The sequence below is a fragment of the Pinus tabuliformis genome, chromosome X, assembly GCF_031772625.1.
Source record: "Pinus tabuliformis cultivar Carrire ecotype Pingquan chromosome X, CPIR1, whole genome shotgun sequence".
In the NCBI taxonomy this organism is placed as follows: Eukaryota; Viridiplantae; Streptophyta; class Pinopsida; order Pinales; family Pinaceae; genus Pinus; species Pinus tabuliformis.
In genome coordinates this window covers 562,712,340-562,730,999 of record NC_142308.1, presented here as the reverse complement: position 1 = coordinate 562,730,999, position 18,660 = coordinate 562,712,340, and the positions used below count along the sequence as shown (strand labels likewise).

General features: G+C 37.0%; 1 protein-coding gene across 4 annotated transcripts in view; it reads left to right on the top strand.

Annotated features, from left to right (window-relative positions):
* ARP4 (actin-related protein 4) overlaps positions 1 to 18,660 on the top strand; it is a 317,083-nt gene that overhangs the window by 60,236 nt on the left and 238,187 nt on the right. The window lies entirely within an intron of this gene.

The window sequence follows — 18,660 nt, the reverse complement described above, 5'->3', positions numbered from 1 at the left end:
TGTCATTCCTTTCAGATCGTGCTGAGATAAATGAGTGTCTTTCCAAGATTTAACATCCTCTACTGTCATCATTACTTGTCAATGTTATGAATAATATATATATATAAAATAATACAATATATATATATATATATATATATATATAAAATAATACAAATAATGTAAACAATAATAATAATAAATAATGATTAATTAACTAGTTAATAAAGAGGTATGTCCCTAAGGACATGACCTTTTGTGAAGAGGTACCTGCCTAGGTATATAAGCAGGCCCTCACTCTCATTTTGTAATCATGTCATTTGTATTCAAATATTCTTATATAATATATTATTTCTTCTATCATGGACATATATATATATATATATATATATATATATATATTTTTCAGATCTTCTAAAGTAGTTTGTTGCATATACGAACTTTGTTCATTATATTGGTATTAGAGTTGTTCGATCCTTAGGCCGCCCCACCGCTGCAGAGAGCCAGTCTGATTCAGCCTTGGGCCATCAACCTTTCGTCAAATTCATTGCCGTTGGAATTCAGGGTTTTATCCATAGAAGTATTTGGAGGTTCTCCATTCTACTGTCAGGTCTTTGGTCATTAAAAAAAGAAAAGAAAGAAAGTTATTAAAAAAAATGAAAAAAAATAATAATTAGAAAAAAATTATAAAAGAAGAGGAATAAAAAAGCCAAGGAAAAAAATATAAATAAAAAGGTGAAAAATTATATAAAAAATAAATATAGAATTAAAAAAAAGAAAACAGATATAAAAAATATAGAATTTATATAAAAAATTCAAAAACAAAAGTTTATATTTAAAAAAATAATAATAATAAATAACAAAGGTCGATAGACACGCTACATAGACGCTGAGCCGCAGAGCACTGCGCTAACACCGAGCTGCCATTTCCGTTTCCATTGCCACCCGATAGCCACAACCTAATCGTCCTCAGCCGCTAAACTGCGTCACCCTATCCTCCGACAATTTCGATCCACTGTATGCTCAGTTGAAGATTGCAATAGAAGTGAACCAACAAAATAAAATAAAATTCCGTGGCAGAAGCAATATTTTGAAAAGAACTTCTCTATTACCATTTAAACCTCGCATCTCAACACTCTTTGTAGTCTAATCATTTGTTGATGGTGCCATATTAACAGACATAAAGGTATAGTCGCACCCCTTCATAATATCCGCAGGTCACATTTGATAAGCCGCCAACATAAACGAATTCTTGTAATTATTTTGTAAATTTTGTATTCATAAGAGTGAAGGCTACATATCGTAGATAATATTCATTAGGAAACAAGATTGATAAAGACAATATTTAAAGTATGTTTCATTACAATACAAATGGAAACCAAAAAAGAAAAATTATATAATAATAATAGAAAGGGAATATCGTTAAAAAGACAAAAGATAAGGAAATAAAAATAGAAAAGTAATAAAAAAGAGAGTTAAAAGTTAATTGAATTCTTAAACAACTTTATAAGATGAAAGCTATTCAAAAGATCATATTAAATAAAAAAGTTGAAATAAGGACAAAGGACAAAAAAATAGAATGGAGTTTAATTCAGAAACAAAGGAAGGACGATTTTCCTATATGGGTATTTTTATCACACATCACGAGTTAATTACATTAAGAGGGACTATCTAAACGAAAAGTTAATATCACTATTAGCACAAGAAACGATGAAAATTACATAAATATTAACATGGTGAATCGACTATTAATTTCAGATGTCAATGTAGGCGAAACAATAGGTATTTTTGGAAAAACATATGAAATTAATGGTTTACAAATAATAGTAGATCATTATGAGAGTACATATCTCAATTTTGTGTTGTAAAATGTATCACACAAAGGTTGACATAATTCTTGGTCAACCTTGGTTTAAAGAATTGGGTGTCTTCATGTTAAACAAAGAGGATTTATTATTATTATTATTATTTTTTTTAAAATTTAATTTAATTTTTATGTTTTCTTATATAAGGGAAAAATGATCATATTTTGAGACATGACAATGAAGTTAGAATCAATAATGTCCTCATCAAAAGACTTTAAAGATGTTAAGAAATTGATACCTTAAAAGAATCAAAACATAATATCGGATAAACAAAAAGAGCTTCAGGAGGTCATATCCAATAAAAACAAAGAAAATTCTTTTTTAAAAGATCATATCCAAAAACTACTTGCACAAGTCAAAAAGTGTAAAACTAAGAAGCACAAGTTAGAACAAGAAAAATGAAAGTTTTGACAAAAGTCTATCAGAGAAAGAAGAGGAAAATTTACGCTTAAAGAACCTTAATAAAAAATTATTGAAGTGTGTAAAAGATGAGAAGTTTGAATGCCAAAGTAAAGTCAACTTAGAAAATGAGGAACTCTTACTTCTCAAAAATCATAATCGAGTCTACTCACTCAAATTAAGAAACTTAAAAATGATAAGAAATCATTGAATAACAAATTAGAAGAATTTATCACGAAAGAAGTGTCAAAGTCTTTAGTCCACGTTGAAGAAAAAGATACGAACACCGATCCAATCAATATCACAATTCAAGAAAATGACAAACCAGTTGAAGGAAAACATATTTAGATGTCGCAGATGGAATTTCCAAGTGAAGATTTTGTAACCAATTTAGCAACATCAACACCTGAAGGAAATAAGGAATTTGCTACACACATGATAAGGGAAACTCAAAATAGCGAATCCCAAGAGCAAACTTTTCAATCAATCTACGTAACAATATCACCCATGACATAAACAAGAAACTTATGTTCCAAGAAATACAAAAGTTTATGCAATCCGGTCCTGTGATAACAATTCATTACAAGTTTTCAGTCACGGCAGGATTCCACAAAAGATTAACTTAGGATGGTCAGATTGTTATATACCTAGGGGGGATAATATGGGGTACCAAGGGAGGTACCCAAGGTAATAATGTAATAATGGGATGGGCCATAGTAATAAATAAGGTGGTTAACCCATGTCATGTAAGGGACCACAAGTAGTTAATAATAATGTAATGGGCCCATAGTATTAGTTGATGGTATGAGGGAACCATGGTAATGACCCATGGTATTGTATGTATGAGGCCTATATAGAGGCTAGAGACTCCATGTCAAGGAACATAGTGAAGAATTATTGTATGAACAGGCATATGGCTTGTAGAGTGTTCTCCTTCCTTAAGGAGTGAATGTATGGTGTTCCCTACCATAAGGGTTTGATTAATAAAGAAGCATTTTCTATCTATTTCTATCTTGTTATTCTTGGGTTATCTCTATTCTCATATATCTTTTGGATCAAATCTACAACACAGATCCCTTCTCAGCTCGGCAATTTTATTTATCTTTTCAAGGATCTTATAAACTTGTGTCAATGAAGATGACAACTCGAAGAATATCAAAATATGCAAATGACATACAAAAAGAATATTGAAGAATACAAAGAAACATGTGACACGCCTTGTCAACAATAAGTTTTGAGGACAAAGATTTTTGAAGAGGAAGACAATGTTATGAATAAAATATATATAAAATAATACAAATAATGTAAAAAATAATAATAATAAATAATGATTAATTAACTAGTAATTAGTTAATGACAAGGTATGTCCCTAAGGACATGACCTTTTGTGAAGAGGTATGCCTAGGTATATATGTAGGCCCTCATCCTCATTTTGTAATCATCTCACTTGTATTCAAATATTCTTATATAATATATTATCTATTCTATCATGGACACACACACACATGTATTTCAGATTTTCTGAAGTAGTTTGTTGAGTATATGAACTTTGTTCGTTACATTGGTATCAAAACATTCCTCTGAGTAGATGAACTTTGTTCATTACAGTCAACTTAAATTTATGCCAAGGATTGAAGGTTGATGAGTTGGCCTTACCTTTCTTTCTATCCTCTATATTCTTGAAATAGAAAGACTAACATGAAAGACAACAATTACTTCCTCTGATCCACTATATGGGTTTCTAGATAGTCAACAAATCTTGTTCGCTGATCTTCTCATGTAACTGAAGTTGATGTCCTGATCTTCCACAATGGTCTCTATCTAAGGAATATTTCCTTTAATGAATCAATTGGAACTTTGTGCCTTATTGGTGGTGTTAGTCAAGAGCTTTGAGTCCCCTTAAACCTCTACTCAATGAAAACCTTGTGAAAAACACAGTTTCAGTCTTTCAATCAATGCAATTCCCTTTGACCAATTAATAGATGTTCCTCATAATTTTAAAATGTAATTTTTTTTTTCAACTTTGTCCGTTATTACCCTGACTTCTAGCCTGCGCGGGTTTGCCTCTAATCTCCATCAAAGTTGAGAGCATAAATGTTATTTTCAGGTGGTGCCCATGGAGCTTTTATGCCCTTCTTGGTTGCTAATTACTTCTCTACAAGACCCTGAACCCTGTGTTGAATTTTCCAAATTTTAAATTTCTTGTGGAGGATTTGGCTGCTTCTCTTTAGGGGAAGAAGTTCTAACAATTCCCCTGGTTCTGAAAATTACAAACCGTACTCTTTTAGGAGGGAGAGACTTTGAATTAAATAACCCTGTGTTTTTGGCCATCTATAAAGAGGACCTGTAATGCTAAGTAGATTTAAGAATCTTACTTTTCAATATAACAACTGATTTTTTGAGTTTCTGCTAAGGAAAGATTAAGGATTGGACAGAAACCAAAAGGGTCTGGCCAAAAGTACCAGATTGATGGGCCTTGAAGCCATCTTCTTTTCAAGTTTTCTTGAGACAAATCCTATTATTGACAACCTTCTAGGAGAAAGCAACAAATTTTAGCTAGGTAAGGGGGCTCCATAGGCTCTTCTAGAGAGATTTTCTATTGTGGGCTAAAATTCTTCCTTTAGGAATTTTATGAAGTAAACCCTTAAACAATCTGGGTTTGATATGAGATTTGTTAACTTTTGGGGTTACTGTGAAAGCATTTACACCATGTTTAGGGGTGCTTTATGAGATTACGCGTACATGGCATATGTTCAGCCTCGTGATGGTCTGTTATTGATTTGCACATGAGAGATGGTCCATGATGGACTTGCACATTGGAGTTGTCTTACTCAGTGGTTGCTTGACCTCAGTTGGGTGCTTGCATGATATTCTTCCATAGGCTGTTGGTCACATTACTATGGATACTTTCCAAGAGAAAGCCCTACTTAGGAGGATGTGTGTCTTGAATTTTCCAAATTTTAAATTCCTTGTGGACAATTCCCCTGGTTCTAAAAATTACAGACCATACTCTTTAAGGAGGGAGAGACTTTGAATTAAATAACCCTGTGTTTTTGGTCGTCTATAAAGAGGACCTGTAATGCTAAATAGATTTAAGAATCTTACTTTTCCATGTAACAGTTGATTTTTTGAGTTTTTGATAAGGAAAGATCAAGGATTGGAGAGAAACCAAATGGGTCTGGCCAGAAGTACCAGATTGATCTTTCTGAAGGGCAATAGATGGGCCCTGAATCCATCTTCTTTTCAAGTTTTCTTGAGACAAATCCTATCATTGATAGCCTTCTAGGAGAAAGCAACAAATTTTAGCCAAGTAAGGGGGCTCCATAGGTTCTTCTAGAGAGATTTCTATTGTGGGCTTAAATTTTTCCTTTAGGAATTTTATGAAGTAAACCCTTAAACAATTTGGGTTTGATATGAGATTTGTTAACTTTTGGGGTTACTGTGAAAGCGTTTACACCATGTTTAGGGGTGCTTTATGAGATTAAGCGTACATGGCATATGTTCAGCCTCGTGATGGTATGTTATTGATTTGCACATGAGAGATGGTCCATGTGTAGGAATTTACAGGGTAAGTTCTTCAGACAGAACACCAAAGGACACCGCTCACACACAGATCACAGATCAATATACCAGTATTTTGACGTGGTTAAAACCCTCAAAGAGGGAAACAATCCATGGCCTGAGCCAACGCGGCCACTTCAGGCAATTTATTAATAAAAGAATGAAAATTTACATAAGCTTTTCTCATGCACGGTTAACCTACAAATGACCCTCCATGCTCTTTAAATAGAGATCATGGACCAATCAGTGTTAAGCCACGGATCAAGTGTCGGTAATACCGAGGAGAGAATGAACCGTCAGATCACTACATATCGTGATTGTCGGATTGTAAGTTACAAAATGTACATAGTAAAGAAACACACATTACCTAACTCTATACCAGACCAAGTTATACTTAACTATTTCCTATGTGTCGGAATATCCTAACATCCCCCCTTAAGAACAACTTGGGATAGGATTGAAGGATTTACAAATATGACACAATAGGAGAAGGAAGGAGGCACTAGAGCCTATCCCCCCTTAGTGACAACTTCCTGAACTCCAACCATAAATCGAAGTTTAGTAAACTTCGCCTCTGTGAGAGCCTTTGTAAAGATGTCTGCAACTTGATCATCTGTTGAACAATATTGCACTTCAAGAACATGGTCGTGAATGAGCTTTTTGATGAAGTGCATGTGCAGTTCAATGTGTTTGCTGCGCTGATGTTGGACTGGATCTTTGCATAGTTGAATGGCACTTTGATTATCACACCAAAGTGTAGTCGGATGTTGCAGCTGAAAGCCAAACTCTGACAGGGTCTGACGAAGCCACAAGGCTTCCTTACTAGCTTCTACGGCACCACGATACTCTGCTTCTGCTGAAGAAAGAGAAATGGCACCTTGTTTCTTGCAAGCCCATGTGATAGGTCCTGAACCAAGAGTGAACACATAACTTGCAGTAGACTTCCGATCATCAGGGTCACCAGCCTAATCGGAATCAGTGAAACCAACCAATAGAGGAGCTGCTTCGGCACTGTAATGAATCCCAAACTGAACTGTACCTCGAACATAACGAAGTATTCTTTTAGCTGCTTTCTAATGACTTTCATGTGGGTTTTGCATAAACCGAGCAACAATGCCAACAACAAAGGAAAGGTTAGGACGAGTATGGGTTAGATACAAAAGTTTTCCTACAAGTTGACGGTATAAGGTAGCATCAACTTCAGGAGAAGTACAGGTGACTGAAAGTTTGACTCCAGACTGAAAGGGAGAAGGGGCTGGCTTACAGTCTTCCATGTGAAAATGGCGTAGAATATCACATGCATACTTGGACTAGGAAAGGGAAATACCTTCCTTGGATTACAAAACTTGAAGGCCAAGAAAATAATGTAAGTGTCCTAAGTCTGTCATTTCAAACTTCCTTTTAAGGCTAGACTTCAGATGGTTTATAAGGTTGGGATCACTACCAGTCAGGATAAGATCATCAACATAAAGAACAAGAATGATAAGAGACTTGCCCACTTTCTTGGTGTAGACAGTATTTTCAGAATGACACCTAGAAAAGCCATTTTCTAAAAGAAAGTTATCCATTTTGGCATACCAAGCTCGAGGAGCTTGCTTGAGACCATAAAGGGATTTCTTAAGCCGACATACAAGGCTGGAGTCTGTTTGTATAAAGCCAATAGGTTGTTCCATATAGATTTCTTCATGCAAGTCCCCATGCAAGAAGGCAGATTTAACATCCATCTAATGGACTTCCCATTTGAAAGAGGCAGCAAGGGCAAGAACAAGGCAGATAGAGTTCATTTTGGCAACAGGGGAGAAGGTTTCAGTGTAGTCAATGCCTTCAACTTGTGAAAAACCCTTAGCAACAAGGCGAGCTTTATGTTTATCAACTTTCCCATCTGGTCCATACTTGGTTATGTAAACCCATTTGTATCTAACAAGTTTTCGTCCCTTTGGTAGAGGAACAAGATCCCATGTATCATTTGCCAATAATGAATGATATTCTTCATTCATAGCTGCTTCCCAATCTGGATGGCCTGAAGCTTCTGCAAAGGTGCCACGATCATAATTCACTGAAGCTTGAGCCAGTAAAGAAGAGGCTCTATCAAACTGAGAACGTGTACGTCGCTGATCTGTAGGATCACCGGCAAGATCACCTGCTGCATCCCGAGTAGCACAGACCCATTTTGGAAGCTGAGGAGCTGAAGGAGGATCCTGAGAAGGTGGGGGAGGATTTTCATCCTCGCTTTCATCATCTGAAGAAGAAATATTTTCAAAAGTAGAAGAGATAGGGAGAGGTGGCACATCCGCCGAACTAGGCTCGCAGGCCGATATATTTTCAGCAAACTTTACATCTCTTCTAATGATAACATTTTTGGACTTAAGTGGAATAAGTCTATATCCTTTGACATGTTCAGAATATCCAACAAAAATACATTTTTCACTCTTAGGTTCTAAAGCTTTATGTTTCTCATCTGGAATATGGGCCCATGCTTCACTTCCAAAAACACGTAAGTGGCTTACATCTGGTTTAATTGAGCTCCATGCTTCTTCTGGAGTGATATTCTTTAGAACCTTAGTAGGAGTGCGATTTATTATGTAATTTGCACAGTTAATTGCTTCTGCCCAATAATTAAGACTAAGTCCTTTAGATTGAAGCATACAATTAGCCATTTCCTTTAAGGTGCGATTCTTCCTTTCAGCTACACCATTTTGTTGTGGAGTATATGGAACAGTATGTTGCATTTGAATTCCATTCTCAGTGCAAAAGTTGATGAATTTGTTGTTAACATATTCTCCGCCATTATCAGATCTTAGCTTAAGAATTTGATGTCCAAATTGTTTTTCAACAAAGGCTTTAAAGGCCAAGAACATGTTAAATACTTCACTCTTGAGTTTTAAGAAGTATACCCAAGTGCATCTGGAGCAATCATCAATGAAAGTTAAGAAATACTTGTAGCCAGAGAATGAAACAACTGGAAGTGGACTACATAAATCACTATGCACGAGCTGTAAAGGGGTTGAGGCGTGCCAAGAGGCACGTTTTTCAAAACTGTCCCGATGATGTTTTCCGAGTACACATCCGGAACAAACACCATCTCTGCAAGATACCATTGGAAGACCTGTCACTATATTTTCTTTACATAGATTCTGACGAGAGCGATAGTTTAAGTGACCAAATTGCTCATGCCAAAGTTTGCTCACTTCATCGTTATGAGCAACAAATACTGAGGGAAGATTTGATGACCCAAAGTTGTGAAACTTATACAACCTTGTAGAATCATCAGCAATGCCAGTAGCTAAAATCTGTCTAGGATCTCTTAGGTCCTTAATTACAACATTGTGAGGTGAAAATTCAACGATTTTACCTTCACCTGAATGAGTTATCTGATATACAGATAGAAGGTTGCAGGATAAGGTTGGAACACATAATACATCATTAAACTGACCATTGTCTATATGAATAGTTCCAGTCCCTACAACACTAAGAGATCTATCATCACCAACATATATATTTTTGGTGTTACAATCATTTAAAGAAGAAAACATGGCTTTGTTTTTGGCCATGTGATAAGAAGCTCCAGAATCAATGAGCCACTCATGAGAATGAGAAGAAGAAGATACATTTAGTGCATAGCCAGACCGAGATGCTTGACAACCACATGCAGAAAGTGCCATTCCTGAAGATGAAGTTGAAGTTGAAGAGTGCTCCAAATGGATGTTATGCTTCTTCATTGCTGCTTCCAAGGCTTCCATCTTCTTAAAGCATTTGGATTCTAAGTGGCCATCTCGATTACAAAAGTTGCAATGTCTATCAGTCTTCTTCCCTTTGTTTTTATTTGTCTTATCATTTTGTTGAAATGATTTTTCATTTTGAGGCTGAAATTGCTTAGGACCCTTGTTTGGTTTAGGACCATTCCTTTTATGATAAAACATCTTACGATTCTTTGGATTTGGTTGCTACTAGGCGGCTAACGCTTTCTTGGAAGAGTTTCCAAGATTAAGAAGACCAAGGTGTAAGAGTTTTTCTTGTTCTCTTATTAAAGAATCACAAAAAGAATCAAAGGAAGGGGACTTGTAGTCTTGTCCTTGAGAAATGAAGGCTTCTCTTGTAGAATGGAAGGTGGAAACAAACACAGAGTAGGCTGGTCCCAACTTAGTAAGAATGGAATAGATAAGGTTACTATCTTCTTTCTTAACCTTAACACCTTCCAAGAGAAGTCTAAGGGTCTTGAACATGGACAAAAAATCTTCAATGTAAGAAAAATTATTGGGGTCCAATGTAAGCAACTCATTTTCAAGTTGATGGGCTCTAAGTTCATTTTTTATTCCAAAAACTTTAGTAATCTGTTTCAATGCTTCATCAGGAGTATCAAGTTCTGCAATATGGAATCTAAGATCTGGAGAAATAGACATCCCTATCAACCCACGTGCTTGATCTTGCCTATTTTCCCATTTAACTGCCTTATCTTCATCTTTCGGTTTGGTTTCTTGGCCTGAGGCTATTTTGTAAAGACCTTTACTTCTAAGTAAATCCACAATGTAGGACCACCATTGAAAGTAGTTGGTGCTGTCAAGAATAACTTGGCATGGACTTTCCATTTTAACAGAAATTGAAGCTATAGATGCTGAAACTAAGTGTTCCAATGGAAAGATCTCGAAAAATTAGGCTGGTTCAAAAAAAACGGCTCTGAAAACGGCTTCCGGATGAAGAAGTTATGGCTTTTTGAAGAAAATTTGATGAAGATGCCGACGAAGTGCGGGAATGTGCGGAAATGAAAAATCCGCCCCCACAAAAAGGAGACTTGAACTCAAGACCTCTACTCTCATAAATTAGCTTTGGACCAAGTGAGCTATACAAAAAGTTTGAGAGAGAGAGAGAGGGGGGGTTGAAGCTTTGGGTTGCGTGCTTGCTTTGAGAAAGCTCTTTTTCCCTACAAAACAAAAAACACAAAACCCAACACGAACATACAAAAAAAACGAACCTTGCGGCTCGAAGTTAGCTTTAGCCGGAAACTAAATATTTTCCTCAATGTTTCTGATTTTCCGAGATCACACTAAGGCGCAGCGGAAAAGAGCATACATCCTTCCTTTCTGTTTCTGATTTGCCCAGATCGCACAGAGTCGCGGGGCAAAGAGCATACACAGAAATGAAAGGTATAGATCCGGTAATAGAAAAGGCTAAATCAACCGAAACTGAAATAAACAGAGAGAAAATAACTGTAAACTGCAAATAAACACTGTATACCTCCAGATCTTAAAAATGACGCAGCTAGGGCTACCGGAAACCTTTTCGCATGAAACGAAAGGGGTTCCTCACTGGAACAGATGCTCCCAACACAATAGAGCAGTCCTCTCGGCCCGAAAGTAGTCAGAAACAGTAGATCTAGGAAACGACAGTCGGATGTAGTTCTACCGGCTTCAGATTTGGATCACCAACGGACGCGGCCCTCAAATAGCTCTGATACCATGTAGGAATTTACAGGGTAAGTTCCTCAGACAAAACACCAAAGGACACCGCTCACACACAGATCACAGATCAATACACCAGTATTTTGACGTGGTTAAAACCCTCAAAGAGGGAAACAGTCCACGGCCTGAGCCAACATGGCCACTTCAGGCAATTTATTAATAAAAGAATGAAAAATTACATAAGCTTCTCTCATGCATGGTTAACCTACAAATGACCCTCCATGCTCTTTAAATAGAGATCATGGACCAATCGGGTGTTAAGCCACGGATCAAGTGTCGGTAATACCGAGGAGAGAATGAACCGTCGGATCACTACATATCGTGACCGTCAGATTGTAAGTTACAAAATGTACATAGTAGAGAAACACACTTTACCTAACTCTATACTAGACCAAGTTATACTTAACTATTTCCTATGTGTCGGAATATCCTAACACCATGATGGACTTGCACATTTGAGTTGTCTTACTCAGTGGTTGCTCGACCTCAGTTGGGTGCTTGCATGATATTCTTCCATAGGCTGTTGGATATCTTCAAATAGTTTTGTTGACGTTCTACATGTTGGTCACATTAATATGGATACTTTCCAAAAGAAAACCCTACTTAGGAGGATGTGTGTTTTGCATCCTAGAGGAAGGCATTGGGCCCAAGACAACATAGGTTAGCTTGGATGCTTACATGCAGTCTTAGAGTTGAATTAGGGACGCTTGATTTGCTATACTGTTCATTTAGGGGGAATGGATGCAATGGAATACATGGCTTAGGAGGACCATTGGAGTCTTTGGAGGCTTGTAGGAGGAACATTGGACACACCTTGTGGAGTGCCCTTGCTTGTGTATGACATCACCTTAGATCTTGACATGTGTATTCTTTGGAGTGTAGCCCTCATATGTGAGCCTACATGTGTTATTGTGGGTTGTTTGCAAGGTCATAGGCCCACATATGTATTGTTGGTCTGCCTTACCTCTCATATATATAGAGGAAGGAGAGGGTCTTTCACCTACTAATTCATTTTTGTTTATTCTTGTGTACAAAGATGTGATCAAGAGGAGTGCACTACTCCTTTCTTTCTTGGATCTTCTTTTGTACCTAAACTCTCTCCTCTCTTGCTCTTCTAGTTGCTAGGGTTTTGTGAGCTTCGTGGAGCATCTTGGGGACTAGGGTTAGGGCTCCATCCCTTGTTGATTTGGAGATTAGGATTTTGAGATGAAATTTTAGGTTGTACTGGGTGAAGAGAAGAAGAAGAGCCATTTTTCCTTGCCTTGGAGGACATGCTTGTGTGATGAATGTTGGTTGGATTTCCTTTGCGTGAACCATAGTCATTGGGTTCGACGAATTTCAAGGTTAAAAATTGAAATTCATTGAACTTCAAAGCTAGGTCAAATAAAATGATTTATATTTGGTTAACTTAAAGACAAATTTGAAGTTGAATTTTAATTCAAATAAAATTGTAACCCAATTTGCCTTAATTCAGAGGTATGTTGACATTTGGTGAAAGTTCATTTTTGCAGGTTTTTTTTTTAAACATAGCATTCCTCCTCCCTTCATGTAGAATTTCTGTAGTGAAGCATCATGTAGCACTCCATACCATTCTTTGAGGGGCAAGCAAATCTTGAAGGCTCATGCAAATGCAATCGTCCTTTCTCTTCACATAATTGACGTCGAGGCTGCATGTCCATAGGGTTAGGGTTTGATGGTGGCATATGCTGACATCTATACATTGGTAGTCATCAATATTAGGTGGGGGAAATCGATTTGTAACAACTGTCCCACCATGTGGTCCAATCATTTGAATCCCTAAATGCTTTTCAATAATGGTTCTCGAACTATATTTAAAGTATATTGGAAGTTGACTTTGTTTTTGTATTCACCATTGTTTCCATAATAACTCACATTATGTTTCCGTGGGATTTAATAAAACTTTTCAGAAGAGAAATGGAGACGAGATGTGATAAGCAATATGTTTTTCTAATTTGTTAGTAAAACTATCTTATTTAACCTAAATTTTTAATGTTAGTATGCTATTTTTATTTCTATCATGCTATTTTCATTTTTACATATGTGTAATTAGACTCTTGAATTTTATTACTTATATTTTTAAAATTTTATTGCCTCTTGAACTTAATGCCAAATTTTATCACCTAAATTTTTATTGTCGAAATTTTGTAAGGGTCATCGAACTTGAACTTGAACCAGGTGGCTTAGTTGTGAGCTAGGGTTTTCATTGTTTTCCCTAGCTAGGGGTTTGGAGACTAGATGATTGTATTAACCTTGTGATAAGGCTATGGTATGTACATGAATTTCATCTTTATGCATATTAAGGAAGTTTCCATCTGTTCAATACTTGTGTAAATTGCAGATTTGGTTTTTGGCTATATATTCGTTGTTTGTAATTTCTGGAACTATATCCTACCGATTTGACATAAGTTAAGGGCAAATGTGTGAAGTGATTCAACATTGATATTGAAGAATACAAGGATAGTTTTGTTCCTGTATTTACAGCTGTCAGAAGTGTTTTCAAATTTGTAATGTGCATTATAAGGTTTCCCTAGAGATCTGAAATTGGAATGCATTGGTGTATTTTCTCTTGAATTGCCTAGTGGTTTGGGGTTGTTAAGAGTTGAAATTGTTGTTGCTGTTTTATTTATATTTCATGACAGCCCTCTGACCAGAAAATTATGAAGTTAAGATTTGGGAAACCTTTAGGAAAGAGGTGAAATTTCTAAATTGCAAGAGAAACGTCAATCCACGTAAATTTCTACACGGTATGAGAGCTTTTGTGGCTGCGATCACTCTAGGTGTAACAAAGAGTTGGTATTGTAGTTGAGGATTAACTGGAATAGATTCTTGACCTTATTGACGTAGCTGGATGCATTACCATAGTTGCTTGAGAAGCACTCAAACCTTAGAAAGGGTTTTGTCTACTTCATATATTGCTATTATTAATTTGTGCACTTGAGGATTGTCAAGATATGCAAGGTGGCTCTTAGTCCTAGAGAGTGTGGATGATTGGATGGAATTTCCAGCTTTGTTCCTTAGAAGCTTAGACTATAGTTACTTATTGAGGAAGTTGATCATTGGGAGCATGTATTAAAAGAGATTCCAAAACCTATTGATCCAACATAATTAATTTGCTTATAGGAAGAAGGAAGTGAAAGTGAAGAGAATCATTCTTGATTTTGTGAAGGATAATTTTGTCTTTCACATTGCTGATAAGGCAATAGGTAAGAACTTGTTTGAAGCTTTGGTTGAGTTGTTTTGAAACTCTTGTGCTTCTTGATATATGCTCTTGTGAAACCAGCTTTTAGCCATTTGTATGAGTGAGACAAATCTTTTGGTGAGCTACTTGACTAGGATCGTTGAGTTGTTCCTCCTTGGATGTCGTTTGTTTAGGATGTTCATGCTTTAGATACCTCACTGAAGTTGTTGAAAAGTGTAGCAAAGGTCTTCTTTGTGCGTGTGCGTTAGCTAGAGAAAGACCACGGTCAATCTTCCTTTGACCGTGGACAAGTTCGCGGAGTTAGTAGATTCATGCACAGAGTTGGAGGGTCGGTTAAGTGGATCTCCAAGTGGCAGTTTGAGTTTGGAAAAAGACGAGTTAGAAGCTTCAATTTCGATTGTGACAAGGATGAGTTATAACTCCAAGTTATGATTGGAGAGTGTTCAGTTTGAACTCAGTTAACTAGTCAATCACTACTGCTGTTCCAAACTTGTTAATTGTCTAATTATAATTTTCTAATTATAGCATGGATCAAATTGATAAAAGGAGGACGAAGGTACAAAATTATTCATTGTTGTCTTGCATGAGTTTGTGTGAGAGAGTTCTTTGTTCAAGCATTGTATTTTTGAGGAGCCAATATGCAGTTTGTAGAGAGCTTCTTTATTTCAGATTTGTGCTAGGAAATTGGAGGCGAGCCCTAAGTAATAGGGAATCCCTTGTGCTAGGAAATAGGTAGCCTATGTGGAAGGAAATCAGGTCCATCTTAGCGGAAGGAAGCAGGTGAGCAAAGGTTGAGTGTATGCAAGGTGTGTCTAGCTAGTATAACATGAGGACAAGTGTGTTCTCTGGGTTATTGTTTGCCTTGTAAGAAACCAAATTGCTCAATCTCTATCAATAAAAAATACTATAGCAAAGAAGGGGTTTTCCTAGTTGGGTTTCCCAAGAAAATATTGTGTTATTATGTGGCTGTGTTTATTTATCTCTATTTTTATTCCGCTAATTATAATTCGATATGTTGGTGAAAAGAACCAGTTTCTTATTGTTCATCATAGTAGTTTGTAGAACTTCGTGGAAAATATACATGGTACCAAAGCAAAGATCTGCATAAATATCAACGCACAGAGATCAATTTGTGTGTTTTTGAAGCAAGCAGTTTGGTTAAAGGAAGATACAACTATTTTGACGTGGCCTAGGAGAGGCCTGTAATACCTCAGATCTGAGACAACTATAGGGCCGAGAATCTTTGCCGTAGGGAGAGGGCCGAGGGTCCTAGTTTGCTGGTACAGGAAGGCAAATTATCCAATTGTTCCATGATTTCACTTTGGCCAAATTGAATGTCATTGACGAACGCTGCAAGCTCATTACGGTCATCATACCTTTGGTTCTTGAGGTTGTCCATGTTCACTTGAATGTTCCGGATTTGAGCAGCGATAGACTCCAACGTCGCTGGAGCAATCTCATACCCGGGGAGCCCTCCGTCTCACGATTGCCCGACGAACCTGACAAGGCGTCTTTGTCTTGCTTTGGCTGATTTGCTTGATGCGGATTGCCACCCCCATGACGTGGTCTCCCTCGGTGGCGAGGCATCTCGACGTACCCAAAACACCTGAAAGGGTGACGGACGCAAACACCCTCCCAACCCCACACAACAACAAAAAACAATGTAACTTCTACCACTGCCCCCAAAGAGAATTGAGGGGCTATCCTGCACTGGTCGTCACCATAATCAACTCTCCATACCTAGGCAAAGCGGGATGAGGATTCCTCAGCACAGGGCTTCAGAAGCTGAACACGACGTCCCGCCACCTCTTCTACACTTGCCTCTGCGTATTTCCTCTAGCTAGTCGAGCCCTTCCCAACTGTAATTCCTCGCAGGGGCCTTGAGAAACCAAAGTCTTGCCACAGGTGCCAATCAGTCCCAAACCACCAGTCTCCCGAACAAGTTCCCCACCACTCATGAACTAGAAGAGGATAATTCGCCAGTGCTTGGCCAAGGTCTATCAACCCTGGCTCTTCTCCTCTCCCTTGCACCGTGTCATGCAAACGAACTGGGTCGATGAGAATGCCAACCGGTTCATTCTCCCTAGACGTTCCAGGGTCCCAAGGATCATCCAACGCTACCAACACACCCTGCACTGCACACCAGTTGCTGGCTTCTCCGCCTCTCCCCCAAGGCCTAGACCTCGGTGAGGCGTGCAAGAGCTCCACAACCCTTACCGCACTGCACAACACTACCATCTCCCACCACGACCAAGCAATGCGTAACCAACTCCAAGGACGAGATTTAATAGCCATCGTCGTGGGTGACAGCTTCGCATGCTGGCCCTTGCTATTACGTCTATTAAACATGGGAGTGGGGCGTGCGTGGAGGCCGGACAGGCTCTGCTGTCGCCTCCTCCACCACTTGTCCAACAATGAAGGCACCCCCATCCGGGAGTTTTATAAGTTAGAAAATTGAAAAAATGATTACTTTTTTTTTTTTAAAGTTTTCTGATAATTAATGTATTTGTTTGATGTTGATGTTGTTTTATAAGTTAGAAAATTGAAAAAAATGATTATTTTTATATTTTTAAGTTTTTCAATAATTTCTGATAATTTCTCTGATATTGCTGATAATTTAAATTTTGTACCCCTGCTGTTTATTTAGATTTCTAACTATGGGATTAAGATGAGAACCATTCACCATGAACTAGATATTTTGTGTGTGTGTATTCTCAAGTCCAACATTAAATTATCTTATAAATTTATCTCTTGATGGGATGGTTTTAGTTAGGCTAAATTGGATTTTGATAGTCTGATATTTGTATGTCTTCACTTCCTTCAGAGAAGGTTGCATCACTTCCTTCCCCTCAGAAAGTTAGTGGAGGGTGATAGGATAGAGATGATTATCTTCTTCATTGCAAGCTACCAATTTTCCACTTAAACTTGCACTGAATTTGTTTAGAGCAATAGACTCTTCGCCAGATCACATCTGTCTTATTTTGGAGACATTAGGGGATGGATTAGTGGATAGGACATTTCTGTTCATGTTGCACCTGTGTTATCGGATCCGTGGGGCTAGGTAGTTGGATCCGCGGATCAGATACGGATCTGGATCCACTAGGATCCGCACTGTGCACTTAAGAGTCGCTTTCAAAAATAATGAACCTTTCATAGTAAATCCAAACCTACACAATCATTTGTTCTCTGGCAGCGGCTTGATCGATTCTGCAAATGAAGGTGCGTTGGTCGGACCAGTTGGGTAACAAAAGTCCGTCGGAACATATGTGCATCAAACGATTATTCAAATGGGCATTTAACATATTATTAACATATTATTTAACATTGATAAATGTCTATCGGAACATATGTGCGTCACGCAATTGTTAGCCTCTAGGTCCCACGTAAAGTTATTTTGCCCACAAAACTTTAAATTCCCAGCTCCCAAGTGTTTGGTCTCTGATACTTATCTTATTAAATTTCTAATCCAATTCGCTTTATAAATGAATCTAAATAGTTTTGTTCTTTAATTTAATTTATAATAATTAAATATTTTTTATAATAAGTAATTTTTAATAATAATAATAACAATAATTTTTATAATAGTTATTATTATGTTTTACGTTAATTATAAACTATTTAATTTGTATGAATACTTATTATTTAATACATAAATAATATAGTAATTCTAAGCTTATTAATGGAATATATTAATTATTTTATGTAAGTATTACATTTTAGTATTTACAAATATATATAAACTATATATGATAAAATTTATAATTTATATTTTTAAAACTATAAAAAAAATATTTATATTATTTGTATTTTCCGTTTCCTGCGCGTATCCGGATCCTGACTTTTCAAAACACCTGACTTTTCAAAACATTGGCGGATCCATATCCGAATCCGAATCCGTATCCGTATCCGTATCCGAATCTTGGTAACTTAGTGTTCCACTGTATATTCTCTCAGTGACACCACCTACAAATTTATACTACATATTTGTTTTTTAAATGCCCTTCAGCCTTCAGATGCCCTGGCTACTCTATTTAAGAATTGTACAGGATGTAATTAGCAGTCCCATTGATTATTTTTTAGCTGTCTGTGGTCATTGGTGGTAATTGCATTCTCTTTTAAGACATTAATGTCGAACTATTTATGAATCATATCTATTCTTTTGTTGAAAGGGGAGAAATTG